Below are 17,368 nucleotides of genomic sequence, written 5' to 3'. Positions count from 1 at the left end.
CGCGGCTGTGAAAGTAACGCGACGCGTGGCCGTAAAACCGAAAGTGATGGCAGGGATGCGCTATGAGGTGGGGGAGGGGCAGAGCGAGGCGCTAGGAATAGCAAGGCTTAATGATCCATGAAAACCACATGGCGGCTGTGCGCGTGCACACGCTTGTGACCGCAAGCTTGAGGCCAGGAAAAGATTGTGGTAGCACTTTCAAAAGCCACTAACTAAATGTCTCGCAGAGCATCGCATGTGCTGGCTCAGCGAGACCTAAAAATTATTCTGGGTGTGAAAATACTGAAGTGTAGACTTTTAATGATTATCTGAGCTGCAAACTCAGAGGCCCCATGTCCAAGGTTGGATAGGTTTATGAAAGAGTAGAAGCCAAGCTTGTCTTCTTGTAAAGACAGATTTCTCGTTATTGGAAGAACAACCACAGTGGTGGTTTTTTGATATTTTACAGTCTTCTTAAAACGACTGAGCAAAATGTAGGTCAGAGGTGAAATGGGGAATCCATGCATACCATGGCCTCTCTAACCTGTCCTAAATGTAAAAAAAAAATCACAATTGTTGCTATGTATGACTTGGCACCAGTGGGAAACAAATGTAGTTTCTTGCTGTTGCTGTGTCATAAAAGGCGTATGGGTTGCTTTGAATGGGTTCTCTGAGAGCCTGCTAGTGCAGTGCTTGCTCTATGCTCCGATAGAGAGCACGGCTTCGGGCGGCGTAAAGGGGAGGTGGTTGTTTGGCAGGAAGCCTGGGATTTTTTTCAATTTGGGACAAGATTGAGAGGCCATGTTATGTTTGATTCCCCCATTACTCCTCTGCCAATGTGTAGCAGTTTACAGCACGGGCAGATGAATTAGAGGGCCTTACATAACATAAATGTGTAGATGGGTAAAAAACTGACTAATGGGATGTTTTTCACCTTGGGTTCCTGATTAACATCATAGGTTGAGCTTCGCTCTTGTTGTGTACTTGATGTCACTCAGAATGCCTCAAAGAACAAGCATTTGCAATGCAATAGGTCTCGCATTAGGAAAGTTTGAGCCATTGGTATTGTAAATTACATTTTTTTTATTTATGTGTTGGTTGTGAAAATAGCTATAGTAATAGCTAAAGTAATAGCTTTGTCATTTACAATGCCAATAGTTTTAACTTTCACAAATGTGACACCTATAGCATTTGTAATGCAATATGTGTTGTATTTTCACGAAAATCCAAGAACAGAAGTGAAATATTAACTTTTTTTTGTGACATTTATAAGACAGACGTCATTGTTGTTCGAGTACTTTACGCTGGTGTTTGGATTCCTGTAAATCCCCAGTGTTGCAGGGTGCTTAAGAATTTTGTGATCACAGTGGTACTGTATTCCGGGCTGGGGGGAGGGGAGGAGAGAGAGAGAGAGGGAAGGGAGGGGAGGAGAGAGAGAGCGAGAGAGAGAGAGGGGAGAGAGGGAAGGGAGGGGAGGAGAGAAAGAGAGAGAGAGGGGAGAGAGAGAGAGAGAGAGAAGGGAAGAGAGAGAGAGAGAGAGAGAGAGAGAGAGAGAGACACAGGGGAGGAGAGAGAGAGGGGGAGGAGAGAGAGAGAGAGAGAGAGAGAGGGGAGAAGAGAGAGAGAGAGAGAGAGAGAGAATAGGTGGGGAAGAGAGAGAGAGAGAGAGAGAGAGAGGGGGGAGGAGAGAGAGAGAGAGAGAGAAAAGGTGGGGACGAGAGAGAGAGAGAGAGAGAGAGAGAGAGAGAGAGAGAGAGAGAGAGAGAGCTTGGGCTATAGTATGCAGCAGCGTTGGGTATAAAAAATAAAAATAAAAAAAAGAGGCCAAATTATGCGGTATAATGCAGCACATTTTGGGTGCATGGGAGGACTAAACAGGTGCAAGCTGCGGAAAGATAGTGGGAACACAAGTCACTTGGGGGACATTACCTGGCCTGTAGTCACATCACACGGCTGATGTACGCCCATCCAATACCTGGCCTCTCTGATTCTTCCCTATCCATTCCTTACGGAATAGGATAGGGGAGACCTAAAAATGGGTTCGGACAATTTAGCAAAAGACGTATCGAGCCACTCTTCTTTAACCTCAATATGCCCACACCCGCAAAACTCGCACCTGATTGGTGGATGGGTTTATATGCAAAAAGATCCCTTTTACTGGTTCAGTGACCTCGGAGGAAGAGGCTCGGCATTGATACTGGACATTCAGCTTGCAGACAACTAAGCGGTGTGATAGTAATAGCAACTCTTACTTTACGTTAAGATAACCCTGCTGTGAAGTTTCAGGAAAAGGCATAAGCTCCCTTCACACCTCCATATGAGGGCGCCACCTTACCTTCGTCCTCGTCGCTTCTGGGGATTTCCTGGTTTTCTGCCCCGAAACGACAGAAAGGGAACTTTGCTGGTTCGAAGCTAAAAGTGAAGGCCTGTGGAGGAAAAAGGCAGAATGAGGCCCTACTCTGTGCAACATGGTAAGTTCAGTCGCCATGGTTACACAGTTGTACCCGAAGACAATCTCAGTGCAAACGCAGCCCGATGCCACCCACTCTTGCTTCTGCTGTCCGTCATAATATTTATTAGGTGTATGTTAGACCTGCCTAGTACAAGCAGTAGCACAGCGTGTGGAGGAGTGGCCGCTAGATGGCGATGCAGGTTTGTGCTACTCTTGGCAATATTGTACAGATTATAAAAACACATGTACACTTTGATGTTCCCGGCAAATAGAGGGGGGGAGCAGCATTTGACTCGCTCTATAAAGTATGGGGCTGGCATAAAAAGCCGTGTCCCAGACTGCAGTGCGACAGTCCTGGAAGGGGAACCGATTAATGTCAGGAGAGTGCTCCCTTCCAAAACGCGTAGACTCCTGCTTCTTTACAAGAATCATACACCAACCTCAGGTGACTGAGGTCACGGGCTACACGTTTCTAGACACATACCAGGTGTTAGTTACTTTAATGGGACCAACACCCCTGAAAACAAGTCACATATAAAAAGATGAACTCGGGACTCTAAAAGTGCTTCCAATGGTCAGTCGTCTACCAGGAAGAGGGAAGGGCCGCTGCAAATAGTTTAGTGGCATTTAGGCATATTTACAATCACGTGTAGGCTGTGAACGAGTGGAAGACGGGGTCCGCTTCTTCGCAGCCCCCACCAGTGTGCCCTTCTAAATCATTCCCGCCCCCCGCACCTCCCTCGAACTCACCTCTGCGCCATAGCCGCCCTCCGTCAGCGCGGCCTCCATGATCGAGATGGGACCTGGAAGTTTGGGAGAAGCAAACGGCGGGGATGAGCGGGGTCCACCACAATGCGTTATTTGTTCAATCACATTTTACATTCCTGTGCCCACTACAGGCGGGTTTTACCTTTTAATGGGGCCGAATTTCTGCAACCTCACCCAACACATCTATTTACCACACCTGCTATAGCCCCGCTCCCCCACGACTTTTATGTACCTTTTGCAACTATTATCCAAGGGGAGATGGGTACATATTAGGCGTATTCGGTCTTTAAAACGTGCATTACTGAGTGCAGAGTACTGTAAGGCCTCACACCCTCAAGAGTTAGAGCCGCCCCAACCCATTCCATGATTTTCGCATCCTTGACCCACAGATTAAAAAGACGGCATAATAAATTGATGCCTAAGTGCGTAAAAAGAATCCATACCTGACTCCGGGGGGTTTCCTATGCTGAGCCTCGGACGGTCTTCCTGTGTCTGCCTTCCAGGGTTTGTCGTATTTTCAGGGTCTGTCTGTTTGCTCCGAGAGCGTCCTTTGGCCCTGGTAGGATTGCGCGGCCTGCTGCTTGCCTGTACCACTCCCCCAGGAAGATGCGTTTAGGTATCAGCTCCTTCTTATAGGGCCGTCTGGTTTGGAATTTCCACCCCAACCCCACAACTACCCATTCACCGCCCCCAGGATCTGAAAATGCAGCACGCCCACCTACCTACAAACAGATTGTAAATAAGTAAAGATGAGTGGTTAGCGTAGGGCAGGCTTCCGGTCGGATACCCCACCCCCTGCTCTCTTTGGAGGGGAGGGGCGCACGCGGCTCTGCAGGTGCATAGGTAGAGACGCGCGTGATTTACAAAAACAAGCATTGTGCACCCCGAGGTGACTAAAAGATAAATGTGTACATTTCCATGCATAACCTGTTTCTTGTTATAACTGTCCTTTAACCAGTCAAAACGAAACCTAAGAGCCACGCGTGTGAGCTACTACCGTAGACAGCTCACGTCGCGCGGCTCTTAGGTTTCGTTTTCCTAAGCGCATGGCAGAGTCGCGCTCGCACACATGCGCGCTCACGAGGTCAAATCCGAGATCCGAGACGGAAAGCGCGTGCACCTCCCCTGTCCCAGCGCGTGCACCTCCCCCATTTACAAAGTATACTAAAGTATACACGAGGTCCCTTCGCTACGCTCGACCTAAAAACAACCGTTACGATCTCATACCCCTCTGTAATCCTATATGTTATGTGCGACTTTCACTGAGAACAACTATCTTGAATGCCATATTCTAAATCTGGTTATTCATTGCTATGGTGTAGAAACTGTGGGAATCAAAACTTGGTGTGGAAACTATGGGAATCGAAACATGCTTCCCGCTGTTTCTACATCATAAAGGAATTCCATGACAGACTGAGAGAACTCTGAGAGAGCCCGTCCGCTCAGCACTGGCTCTGTGCGCCTCTGGAGAGCAGAGGGCACAGCTGCCATGAGGGGGGGAAGACCCAGAGGGCGGGTGCAGAGTGGAAAGGTATTAGTTATTTATTTATTTTACATTTAGGACAGGATAGCTGTCACGCTCTTTACTCTCCACCCGTTATCACCGGCAGAAAAGTCTTAGCAGCTTTTCTCACCTTCCAAACTGCTGTTATTCTCAGACTTCTTTAATTCATCCGCCCGTTCACTCGTTTTAAATTTTCCGCTTTATTTACTTGCAGGCACACGTTGCTCTGCCTCGTAATCGTCTTTGTTCACAAACCTTTCCGTTTACGTTGCTTTTTACTCTTCCTTCCACTGGTCCCGGGTAACGAATGGAGGGGATGTCATACGTTGGCCTACGCCCAACAATTGTCGCCCGTCCTCGTCGCCAGTATTATAATCAGGAACACAGCCTTAATTCTTGGAGTCCTTTATTAGTAAGAACAAACACGACATCCATAACCCTGCCAGTCAAGTACTGGCTGGAGTGCGGCTTAGAACGTTGACAGGTAGGGAAAGGGTCAGCCCAACTGGGGCACAGCAGTGGGGGTCGGACTGAACCAACATATTTTATAGCTAATTACAACACTCTCCCATTACTCACCTGTGTAGCAGCTGAAAGCATGGGCAGATGATTTTGAGGGCCTTGCGCAACATTATATGCATAGATAAATAGACATGTCTAGGATGTCGTCGTCTTTACTCTCTCCACAGCTCTGACTGAACGTCGAGCTTCACCACCAACATTCTATGGGTATTCACACAACAAGCATCTGCAGACAGCCAGGCCTGCACTACACGTAGTAATCCTCCTTGTGCCCAACTCCTCCAAACCCTAAATGCACGCCTGTTTACCTCTGTCACCTCAGTTGTGCTGCGCTACCCACATAGCACCTGGTGAAATGAAAGGCCATCAAGGGTAACAGCGGCTACTGTTGGTTGGCCTTTGATTCCTCTGCAGAGGCCGTGTGGCCTCGCGTCTCCAAACGGCAGTGACAGGAAAAATTGAAGATAACCAACTAGCAGGTTTCTGAAGGGTTAAGCATGAGATAAGGGTTCAACCGTGTGATGTCGTCAGGAGTCAAAGCATGTGTGATGTCGCTTCTGCGATTCCGGACACAGCATTTTGATGCATTGGCGTCCATGGTTATTATCTGTAAAGAACACTATTTCATTATTGCACCCATGCTTTGTCTGCCTGAGGGCTTCTGAGTCCCTCTTCCATGTCAGTTATCCCAGGAGCTGTCCAGCGCTGATCCTTCGTTGGTTTGCTCTTCCAATCCCTGTTCCCTGCATTAAATTTAGCTTCTGCGGCCTGAAAATGATGGGAGCATATTTTAAATTAATTCCACTCTTCTTTTTCTAATATTTTTGTTTTAAATAGATTTATAAGCAGCTCAGGGGGCCCTTTGCACAAATTTATGAAGATAATTCGCACTCTCTCGATAAGCTGGAATTTACACCTGCTATTTCCATATTAATTCTCCTTGCTAAGTGGATCTAATTTTCTTCCGTTCTTCTATCTAGTGAGCATGGCCTTTCCTAATGCAATTTCCCCCTCCGTAAATCACTGTGATCGGGAGTCATGATCGAGTTAAATTAACTTAAATTAATTTACTTAATAAGAGCTCCAGATGATTGTGAATGAGGTTAAGATTTATTGATTCTCCGCGCGCTCCCGCCCACCCCCACCTTATCTCTGTCGGCTTAGCCGCCTTATCGCACGCTGCTAGGGACCTGGAATGTGGGTTTCAATTTCTGATTTTTTTTTTGAGGCGGAGAGTACATCCTAGGTGCAGGATAACGCTTTGTGTTCGCAGCAGTAGGCCGCCTCGCGGATAGAAAGGGGCGCCGTTTAACAATCCGCCCTAAGTGCTTTTTAAGTGAACGGGATGTGTCTGGCATGATACCTTTTAAATGAAAATTGTTTGCCGCGCGATTAGGGCCGCGCTCTGAATCTGAATAGCGGCTCCGAGGGCGAGGCGCGCGGCTGTCACAGGGGTTGGAGCGGTTTAAGGCCTTGGATTCGGTTTTTGGTTTGTTCTGCGGCGTTTGCAGGTTCATACTCTTTACAAAACGAAGCTTTTAATTCGGATTTAAAATTCTGTCCCTTGTCCAAGTGTTTAATTCAAAGACCTCAAGAACGGCCTTTGAGGTTTTGACCTCACACTGAGGTTATCAAATGTTACACAGGCCAGATTAACAAATGCCCATTTTACAAGTTTGCTACAAAACTTAACTGACACCGAAATGTCAACCGAGGACTGTTAGTCGATGGAACCCACCTCATTGGATCCTATACCCAAATGAGATTCAGTATTCCATGGTCAGGAAACCTCCAGCTACCCAATCCGAGTCAACTCAAAGCACAGCCGTGGAGCTTGATGTGAAGCTCAGATCGGGCCCTTACCCAAACCCCGTACCGGCCAGGCTCAGTCTGCGTATCGATGTGTAGTGTAGGACAGTGCTTAATTTGTAAAATAATAAGTGTCAGGGTCCTGACCAGGAGGTCACTGCAGTTTGAACCACCCTTCGCCCCAGTCATCGCTGCCAAAACAACTACTAGCCATCTCTCTTGCCTGCAAGTGCGGCAACTCAGATTTTTCCAGGCCCCCAAAGCGAAAGGGATGGCAGGGGAGGCAGGTGTTAGTCATTTTGAATGTATACTGTATTCATAAGTGCGGTGTTGACAATTAAGTGCTGGTGCTTAACACCGGAAACCCATTAAGTGCTGGAGCTGAACAGCGAAAACCACCGGCTCAAATTAAGCACTGGTGTGTGAAGTGCTGGAGTTAGTAAGCCACCAGTGAATAATATGTCACAGTAAACACGCTGGATTGCAGTCAATGGCTGCATCACCAGGGGCTCGGAATGTCGTCTCAAAGGTCCCTGAGCACTGCCCATAGTTCGTCGTTTTGTGCAGCGAAATCGCCTTTCTCGAGCATATTCTCACTCATCCACGTTAAAGGACATTTAAAATAGTGAACATTGAGGCCTTTTATTTCCTCCACATAGCGTTCATTTAGGGTGGTAGTGTCTGAAAATGTTTCCCTTCATGACAACAGCAACTTCTCTGTTGCACTTTCCAGGAAGCACCGCCATTTTCAGAAGCTCTTCAAAGTATGGAGTCATTTTCAGAAGAAGCTCTTCAAACTAATAAGTCGAAGCAAGTATCTTTGAGGTGTGTCCAAGCTGCCGAGTCATTTGCTTCTAGCCGGCTGATTATAAGTTGGCCTTATTTCGGTGTGAGGAGACCGGTTGGCTGAAAGTTTAATGTTTTCAGAAGATATTTATACCCAAGTCAAGCTTTTATAAGTTATTCTTTCAGAAATGGCCAAAAACATAGTGGTATGGTTTCGCCGGGTCGAGAACAGCATGAAGATATGTATTCTTGACCGAATAACAAGCTCTTTACCATTCCTGTTGCCTATTGGGTAATATATAAAAATTTAATTGTGTCCGATCCCATTAGGCATCTTTCTGGGGTACTTTGTATATGAATGCCTGTGCCAAGGGACTTTGCTTCTTATTTAATTCAGGCAGGCTGAACTGTTATTGCTGGCCTGAGGAGACTGTCTATACTGACATCACTAACCTACTACATTACTTTGAGGCAAAGATATGCATGGGAGAGTGTAAGCAAACATGTTATGAATTATTCTAACATGTATATTGCCATGGTGAGACAGATATCCGCCGCCGACCCCCGCAAACTTAAAAACTACAGGCCAATCTCCTTGCTCCTATTCCCAGCCAAGGTACTGAAAAAGCCTTCCAACAGGCAAATCATGACACACCTGGAGCAGAACCAGCTACTCAGTGCCTCCCAATCCAGATTCCGTAGCAATCACAGCACCAACCACCGCAGCCACCAACAACATCTGAACCCTCCTCAACCCAAGAGAAACAGCAGCTTTGATCCTCTTCGACTTCTCGGCAGCCTTCGACACTGTATCACACCACACGCTGTTCGAAAGACTTCACCATATCGGCACCCAAGGGGACACACTCAGATGGATCACCTCATTCCTTATCGGAAGAACTCAGAAGGTCAGCCTACCACCCTTCAACTCTGAACCCAAGAATATCATCTGCAGTTTCCTTCAGGGCTCATCCCTCAGGCCGACACTCTTCAATGCATATGGGACCCCACTGGCCAACATTGTCAGATCTCATGGCCTCAACAGAATATCCTACGTAGATGACCCCTAGCTCATCCTCCCCCTCACTGACAGCCCTACCACCACCAGGACCAACTTCCACAGATGCATGACAAGTGTCGCTGACTGGATGAAGAACAGCTGCCTGATGCTAAACACTGACTAGACGGAACTACTGATCTTTGGCAATAACAGCAACCCATGGAGTGACGCCTGGTGGCCCTCAAACCTAGGACCTGCACCTATACCCACCGGCCACACCAGAAACCTCAGAATTCTCATGGATAACAAGCTCACCATGAAATCACAGATCAGCGCCGTCTCCTACACCTGGTTCCTCACTCTGTGCATGCTACATAAGATCTTCAAGTGGCTACCCCTGCATACTAGACACACCGTGACACAGGCCCTCATCACCAGCCGACTGGACTATGGCAGTGCGCGATACGTAGGAATCGCCACACACCTCCTACAGAGACTTCAAACCATACAGATTGCCGCAGCCAAACTCTTCCTCGACCTACCCCGACGAACCCTCATCACTCTCCACCTCAGGCAGATCCACTGGGTCCTCGTACAGAAGAGATGCCAATTCAAACTTTTGACCCACGCTCACAAGGCTGTACACAAACAAGGACCCACCTACATGAACCATTGCCTGAACTTCCACCAACTGTCGCGAAGATCACACTCCGCCTCACTTTCACTTGTTCACTCCCCTCACATCTACCAAAGCAGAAGTGGAGGACGCTCCTCCTACATCACAGCAAAGACCTGGAAGAGCCTCCCTATGCAGCTCCGACTATCACCTCCCTTCTAGAATTCTGAAGGGCCCTCAAGACCTGCCTGTCTGAATTAGCGGGTGAACAGCAGCGCTATATAAATCCTGATTGAATGATTGATTGATGGGCTGTCTACATTTTACCAGCTTTGTTTGCTTTTGTGGTGTGCTTTGAGCATGAATGTACCCATGAGTGAAGATGGCAGTGAGGAAAGGCACTTAGGACAGAGGCAAGAGCTTATGGAAATTTGTGACAACCAGTCTCAGCGACCGGTGCGGTACAGTGGTGCAAGTGCATTTCAGGAGCTAAGAGTACAGGGGAGGATGGCCGTGATACAAGTGGGATGTTGGAGTGTATGTGGGAGGAGCTACATAGGGATGCGGGTGAGATTCAGGAACTGAGGCTACATCTGCGGAGATTCAAAGTGGTGTAAATGGGATTGAGAGGTGGAGTGACAAAGCAATATAAGTGGGATTCTGGAGCTGAGGGTACATAGGATGAGTAGCAGATTAGTGCAAGTGGGGTTCAGTAGCTGAGTGCACATGGGAGGGGTGACAACGTGATATACAGGGACTTCAATTCGGAGGGGGCTTCAAGTGTGGCACCCCTCCCCCCACTCCCAAATAAACACATTTTGGCTGAGCAGTTGGGTCTCAGGACCTTCACTAAGAGGTTTTAACTTTTATTTTTTGGCTCAGGAACTTACATATATTTAGGCCCAGATTTACAATGACTTTGCATCAGGGTTGCATCACTTTTTTGATGCAGGCCGATGCTCAAATCCTTTTTGGTGTTTATAAAGCCACGCAAATGTTGATTTGCGTAGCTTTGTAAGACAAAGTAATGTAGCACTGTCTTGTGTTACTCTGTTTCAGGTAGGTGTTCACTGGGTGGTGCTTGGGCATTCCCATACATCCACCAATGTGTTTTGTCGCAAACTCATATGAACAAAGAGTTGTAGGGTTTGTCTCAACCTGAGGCTGGTGTAACTAGGAGAAATATCTGTGTTGTGTTTTTCTGTGCATGTGTGCTGCATTCTGCAGCAAACATTCAAAGAAGAAAAAGCCTCCAAAGATAGTTTTTGCACAAAAACGATCTTGACTGTAACACAGACACCCTTGCACTATGGCTTAAGGGTGCCTGTGTTAACCCTAGGTTACCCAAAGGACGCCAGCAGATGGAGAGAGCTGAATGGCTCAATTTTTGTGATGGTATGGTGTATTTCTGCTCTTTTCGGGTGACGCAAAGCAGCACAGCACTTCTTTGTCAATATGCACCTTAGTGACCAGTTTACCAAAAAGTAACAATCTGCATCCTTTGTAGTACTGCTTGAATGGATGTAAGTCTACTACTTTGCAGAATTCACACACATTTACAGTAGTAGGCTTAGATCGCTACGCCAGCCTCAGGATTCCAGGCATAATATTGGCAATCTAACACCCAAAAGGTGATGGGACGAAGATTTGCAAATAGTCGTACTACTGACAATCCCTTTGGGCTGGCATTCCACACCATTGTCTTTTGCCCACTGTGACACTTTAGACAGAGGGCCTGATTTAGGATTTAGCAGACAGAGTAAAGGAAGACAGGTTGGCGGAGGGCTTTGTTGCCTTTACTCCACCTGCCAAACTTAGAGAAGCTCGCCAGACCAGCAGACATCTCTATACATTGTCAGGATCCGCCATCAAGGTGTTTGCTGTCAATGTAGGAAAAATGTATTGGACTGTTCTGTCAAACGTGACAACTGGCTGTCAAACTTCTGCACATGATTTTATTTTTCAAATAGAAACTCCCAAAGCCAGAGTTTATTTTTGGGGAAAAAAAGTAATGACCCCCCCCCACACCAGTTTTTTCCCCCAGTTTGGGGTCAAAATCGGGCTGGCGAATCTTGAGTTTGGAGTACAGCGTCACCATTGCATAAGAATACCTGTCTGCTAAACTCCTAATCAGCCCCAGACGCTAACCTAATGCAAATCAGAACAAACCATGCTTATCATAGGAACAGTCCATCCTGAACAGAGTGGTGGAAGTGCTTTGCACTACTGAGAGTACGTGGGAAAAGAAGCAGTGTGGCACAAGTGGGATTCACTAGCTAATGGTAAATGGGAGGAGCTGCAGAATTGTGATTTAGGTATTCTCGAGTTACACCGGTGAAGCCCCGAATGCTGGAGGATGGCGCAGCTGTAGTGGGAGGAGGAATGACTCGATTGCCAGGACGACGTGGCCAGAATCTGACCCGGAAGGATCTCCCAGGAAAAGCAGCGCCCCAGCAACGGCCAGCCGGTCCAACGATTGTGGAGTTGCGAGTCAGAACAAAGAGCCGTGAGAAACAAACTAAGCAGATAAGCGCTGCCAAAAATTAATCGGTACAAAAGGGGGTGGTGATGGACGGAGCATCTGAACCAATCAAACACTCGCACCCAGTCAACAGATCTGGGTTTAATCCATCACCGTTCTTTAGCCCACTCTGCCACCCCAGTTCAGACATGGCCATATGCAAATCAGTCTGACCCTGTGCCTCATTGGAACAGTCCAGCCCGAACTGCCAAGCCATGCCTTCCCTGGACCGGAAACAAGCTTCCTAGGACCGGTTTCTGGCATTTCAGCCGTCTTCAGCCAGGCTTGCTTGAATCCAGTGGCAAAGTGAGCAAGGGACTCACGTCTGAGCATACCCTGCCAACTTATGGCGAACAAAGCGGTACAAAAGGGGGTGGTGATGGACGGAGCATCTGAACCAATCAAACACTCACACCCAGTCAACAGATCTGGGTTTAATCCATCACCGTTCTTTAGCCCACTCAGCCACCCCAGTTCAGACTTGGCCATATGCAAATCAGTCTGACCCTGCGCCTCATTGGAACAGTCCAGCCCGAACTGCCAAGCCATGCCTTCCCTGGACCGGAAACAAGCTTCCTAGGACCGGTTTCTGGCATTTCAGCCGTCTTCAGCCAGGCTTGCTTGAATCCAGTGGCAAAGTGAGCAAGGGCTCACGTCTGAGCATACCTGCCAACTTATGGCGAACAAAGCGGTACAAAAGGGGGTGGTGATGGACGGAGCATCTGAACCAATCAACCACTCACACCCAGTCAACAGATCTGGGTTTAATCCATCACCGTTCTTTAGCCCACTCTGCCACCCCAGTTCAGACATGGCCATAAGCAAATCAGTCTGACCCTGTGCCTCATTGGAACAGTCCAGCCTTGAAATTAATCGACAGGAGTTCCAATGAAGGACGGGATGGGAGCAACGAAAGACGGCATGCCCAAGCAAGTTTCCGGACCCGGTGACTCTGGGCAGGTAACGAAGATAACAGACGAAATGGAGGCAGTGGGGGAGGATGCCTTGGTCATGCTCAGCTTAACCGAAGTGTCCGTCATACCTGATGCCCTAAAAGTAACTAATGGCACCGAAACTGGTGTAATGGAGATTGTAATGGAGACTGTAGAGACCTGGGGGGAACGAGTGGGGAAGGGCATAATGGACGCCTCGGATGGCACAGATAACGTGGAGAGAGGGCAAGACGTGGGAGAGCAGCACAGCAGGCAGGGGACATGCGAGACCAGTGTGATGATGATCTAGGCCAGGTAGCTTTGGCAGAAGCCCACTCGAGCAAATCTGATCTTAGGCCAGGCCAAAGCATCTATAAGGGGACAAGCTTAATAAGTTCCACTCTATGATTGGTGACCTACCTCACGCGCGGTCCAAACACATTCACAAAAAATCCATCAGGAGAAGGAAACTGATATTGAAGCGACTGACTACTACTATTCTTTGTCTGATCTCCCGCTAATATGGAATCAGTGACCACAACAACCTTGGATGCAATATTACAATCAGTTATGACACATCGGGACGAGTCTAGGCAGGATAATAGGCGCTCCCAAGCAGCTATTCGGAAGATCCAAGGCTCAGTTCGCAAAATAACCAAAGTATGCAGTGAAATTTCGGATCGCTTACAGCTCTTGAGACAAGAACTGGTAATATTGAGACTGAAATGATGGCAACACAACAGCAGACCACATCACATGAGGCTAGACTCGTAGACGCACAGTGGAAACTTGAAGAACAGGAAAACCGACAACAAAGAAACAATTGCTGTTCCTGGGTATCCCTGAAGACAAAGGGGGTACGGATATCCATCGCTATATGGTCGACCTGTTAGCCAAGGCATTCCCCGAGGTTGAAGGTTGGAACTGGGCTCAGGAAGTCCAACGAGCACACTGGGTCCCAATAGGACAGAAGCAGAAGAAGCAAGCAGGAGCTGACGCTAGACCTTGTGCAGTGCCCGTGTTTTTTGGAAACTATCTCCTTCGACAGATCATTTTTTAAAAAGCCAGATCTGATTTCTGCCATGTGACTGTTGAGAGACGATGGAGGTTACGGCAGATGATAAACCCTTTTCAAGAAAAAGGAGCTCAGGCATACCTGCTGAACCGGGCAAAGGTAAAAGTTATAATTGGGGATAGGGTCCGCATTTTTACATCAGAAATTAAAGCAAAATAATTTTTGGATGAGATAAGTAGGAAAGGTTAGGGTGGCTGGGCCAGCTTAGGTATTATGACAGGGAATGGGATAGGGTACAGGGGTGTGGTTTAAATGGTGTTTTAATTTAAGAAGTGGATAAGAAATGAAGACGTTTGATTTAATGATTAAAAGACCGAGTAAAATTGGGGGGGGGGGGCACATGGATCACTCCAAGAGCCGCGTCATCCTACTAGACCATTGGTCTAGTGGCTTTCATGGGTGGGTTAAGGGTAGGGAGAGGTGGGATGGGGCAGGGTGGGCGGGGGGAAGGTGGGAGTGAGGGGAAGAAAAGCCAATCTAGGTACATGAAACTGAGGAGAAGTAGAAATAAATAAAAGGAAAGAATAATTAAAAGATGGAGTAGTAGGTTACAGAGATGGTTCATTTTGGTAGTAGGGAATGGATAAACTACGAATCTGCTCAGTCAATGTGGCAGGCTTGAATGACGGAGATAAAAGTGCCAAAGTATTTGAAATCCTGAGGTTCATAACCCCGGAAATTATCTGATTACAGGAGACCCACATCCCATGGAATAATAGGGATGTTCTCCAGATAACCGGATATAACTTGGCAGTTTGCTCCACACAGACCTCCATTATTAGGGGAGTAGTGATATTTATCAAACGACAAGCGGGTATTATCAAACGGACTCTGGCGGATAAATGAGGTAGATGGGCTATTATAACGTTAAGTACAGGAGTGACTATACGGGTAATTTATGCTTCAAATCAGGACGATCCCGAGCTTTGGGAAGAGGTAGAGCTGGAGCTTGCTACATGGCCAACCCCACTAATAGTATGTCCAGATTTTAATATTCACTCAGAGAGCTGAAGTGTGGTGGGGCAGAAATATAAGGGGAGAAAGCCGCGGGTCAATCGGGCCATAAATAGCCTTAAATCTAGCCATGGTCTGATAGATGTGTGGAGAGCTAAGAAGAGTCTAGATCCTGGGTATACTTATTTCTCATGCCCACATCAAAAATGTGTTTGTTTAGACTACTTTTTGGTCTCAGCCAACTTGTTGTGGGAAGCTGAGATAAAAAAGTTGCCGCAAATTTTTTCAGATCACAATCCACTTGTGCTCGAACTAACATGTATGGGCTTGGAAAGGGAACTCCGCTCTTTATCGTTTGATAGGAAATTGTTAACTGATGAAAATGTTATAAAGTATATTCAAAATTGGACTAGAGGATTTTTTTAAATTAATCGATATAGTGCTTCCCGCAAGTTTGTGTGGGATACATATAAAGGATGCTTAAGGGGGGAAATAATAAACTATGTAGGCCAACAGCGGAAAATACAGAGGAATCAGATCTCCTCCCTTATGACTCGTTTGGCACAGTTAGAGACAGAACATACTAAATAATGATCTCAGGGGGAGGGTGTAAGATTTATGTCGATTAAGAACCAGATAATCGTTGTTACATCAGAGCTAATCAATTTTTTTCAAACACAAGTAGCCCAGGCATACCAAATACATTGTAGAGAGCTATATGAATATGGGGAAAAGACGGACAGACTCTTGGCCCTTAGGACTAGACAAAAAGTCACTCAGAATAATATAACCGAAATTAAAAATTCCGAGGGGCAAATGGAAACTACTTCTGCCAAGATAATGGAGGTTTTTGAACAGTTTTATAGTAAGCTATATCAATTGTATCCCAGCGATATTCAACTAGATACGGCAGGGGAATATCCACAGTTTAGCAGATTAGATCCCCTCATATGCTTGGAGCTAGAAGAAGAGATCACGCTGGATGAAACTGTGTTGGCTTTAAATTCCCTTTCCTCTGGGAAAGCCACAGCTCCAGATAAAATTTCACTGGAGCTATATAAAATACTCCAAATTGATCTGACTGTACTACTTCAGGATCTTTTTTTAGATGTTCAATATCGAGGGATCCCACCAAAGCCTTGGCAGGAAACAAATATAATAATATTTCATAAGAAGGGGAAACCATCAACACTACCTGGCTCATATCGCCCCATTACATTGATGCATTTTAGCGACTCGGCTCCAGAGAGTCATAGGCCAGATTGGTCTCACCATGGCAACATGGTTTTGTACCGGGTAGGGGAACAATGGATCATACCAGACGGGTAATCTTCCTGTTAGATATAGCCGTGGCTAGGGGAGATGGACAGGCTGTGATCCTCTTGAATGCCGAGAAGGCTTTCGATAGAGTGATGTGGCAGTATTTGTGGGGAGCCTTAGTGGAGAGAGGGTTAGGCCCTAAAATGATTACAGCAATTCAGGCGATGTATCACAAACCGGAAAGGTTACAGAGAATGGGAATTACATCAGACCTGATAGAGGTGGCATGGGGTAATAGGCAAGGATGTCCATGCTCCCAAATTCTCTTCGCCATATATCTAGATCCGTTTATTAATCAGATAATTTAGTATTTTGTGATTGAACCCTATAAAATGAATGGCTATGAGACAAAAATACTTGCATATGCGGACGATATCGCTGTGGTTACATTCGAATACAGCAACAGCAATAGTAGAAATTGAGAGAATGGCTGAGAAATTTGGGAGCAGATCAGGCTACTGTTTGAACAAAGGAAAGATGCAGATAATCTGTACAAGACAGGGCAATCTACAGGATCAGCGTCAGATGGATACAGCAACGTATTTGGGGGTAAGGATAGGACCTGATCTGGATATATTATGGGCAAATATTATTGATCTAGTGCTGGAAGAGGTTACCTCTGAGTTCCGACGGCTAGATAAACTGCATCTAACGATAGTGGGCAGAGTAAATGTCTTAAAAATGAAGATCTTCCCTAGAATACTATACCTATTTCGAGCTATCCCCTTAGAACTGCCTGGTAGTACATTCCAGAAAATGAATTCTATCTTTTCATATTTTATTTGGAACTACCAAAAAACAAGACGTGCTTTGAGGATATTAACCCTGCCTGATGGAAACAATACACAATGATTTAGATAAAACCGAGACATGGTGGGTGTCAAAACTAGGGAATGATGATATAGATCTAGATATGCCATTTAACTGGGGGAGAAAATATTTCTGGCAGCAAACCTTCATGCACAACACTATAAAACCCTATTTAACTTATAGTATACTCCAGCAAAACTTTTTGGTTGGGGGAAACGAGATAGTGATCAATACCCTAGATGTCAGCATATCCCAGCCGATATTACTCATATGTTTTACGCGTGCAAGTCCCTGATTCTATTAAAAAGGGTATAGAGAAA

General features: G+C 46.4%; 1 protein-coding gene and 1 long non-coding RNA gene across 2 annotated transcripts in view; one reads left to right on the top strand and one right to left on the bottom strand.

The window, feature by feature from the left end:
* The window catches only part of ZC3H3 (zinc finger CCCH-type containing 3), a 1,704,695-nt gene that overhangs the window by 606,200 nt on the left and 1,081,127 nt on the right, over positions 1 to 17,368 (top strand). The window lies entirely within an intron of this gene.
* On the bottom strand, positions 2,315 to 5,118 carry LOC144827085 (uncharacterized). Its single transcript, XR_013610019.1, has 3 exons — positions 4,959 to 5,118; positions 3,182 to 3,234; positions 2,315 to 2,405 (listed from the first exon to the last, which is right to left on the bottom strand). It is a non-coding gene; the product is annotated as an uncharacterized LOC144827085 (long non-coding RNA).

This window comes from Lissotriton helveticus, chromosome 4_1 (genome assembly GCF_964261635.1).
Source record: "Lissotriton helveticus chromosome 4_1, aLisHel1.1, whole genome shotgun sequence".
Lineage (NCBI taxonomy): Eukaryota > Metazoa > Chordata > Amphibia > Caudata > Salamandridae > Lissotriton > Lissotriton helveticus.
The sequence above is the reverse complement of the archived record's forward strand: the minus strand, read 5'-3'. Positions and strand labels throughout refer to the sequence as shown.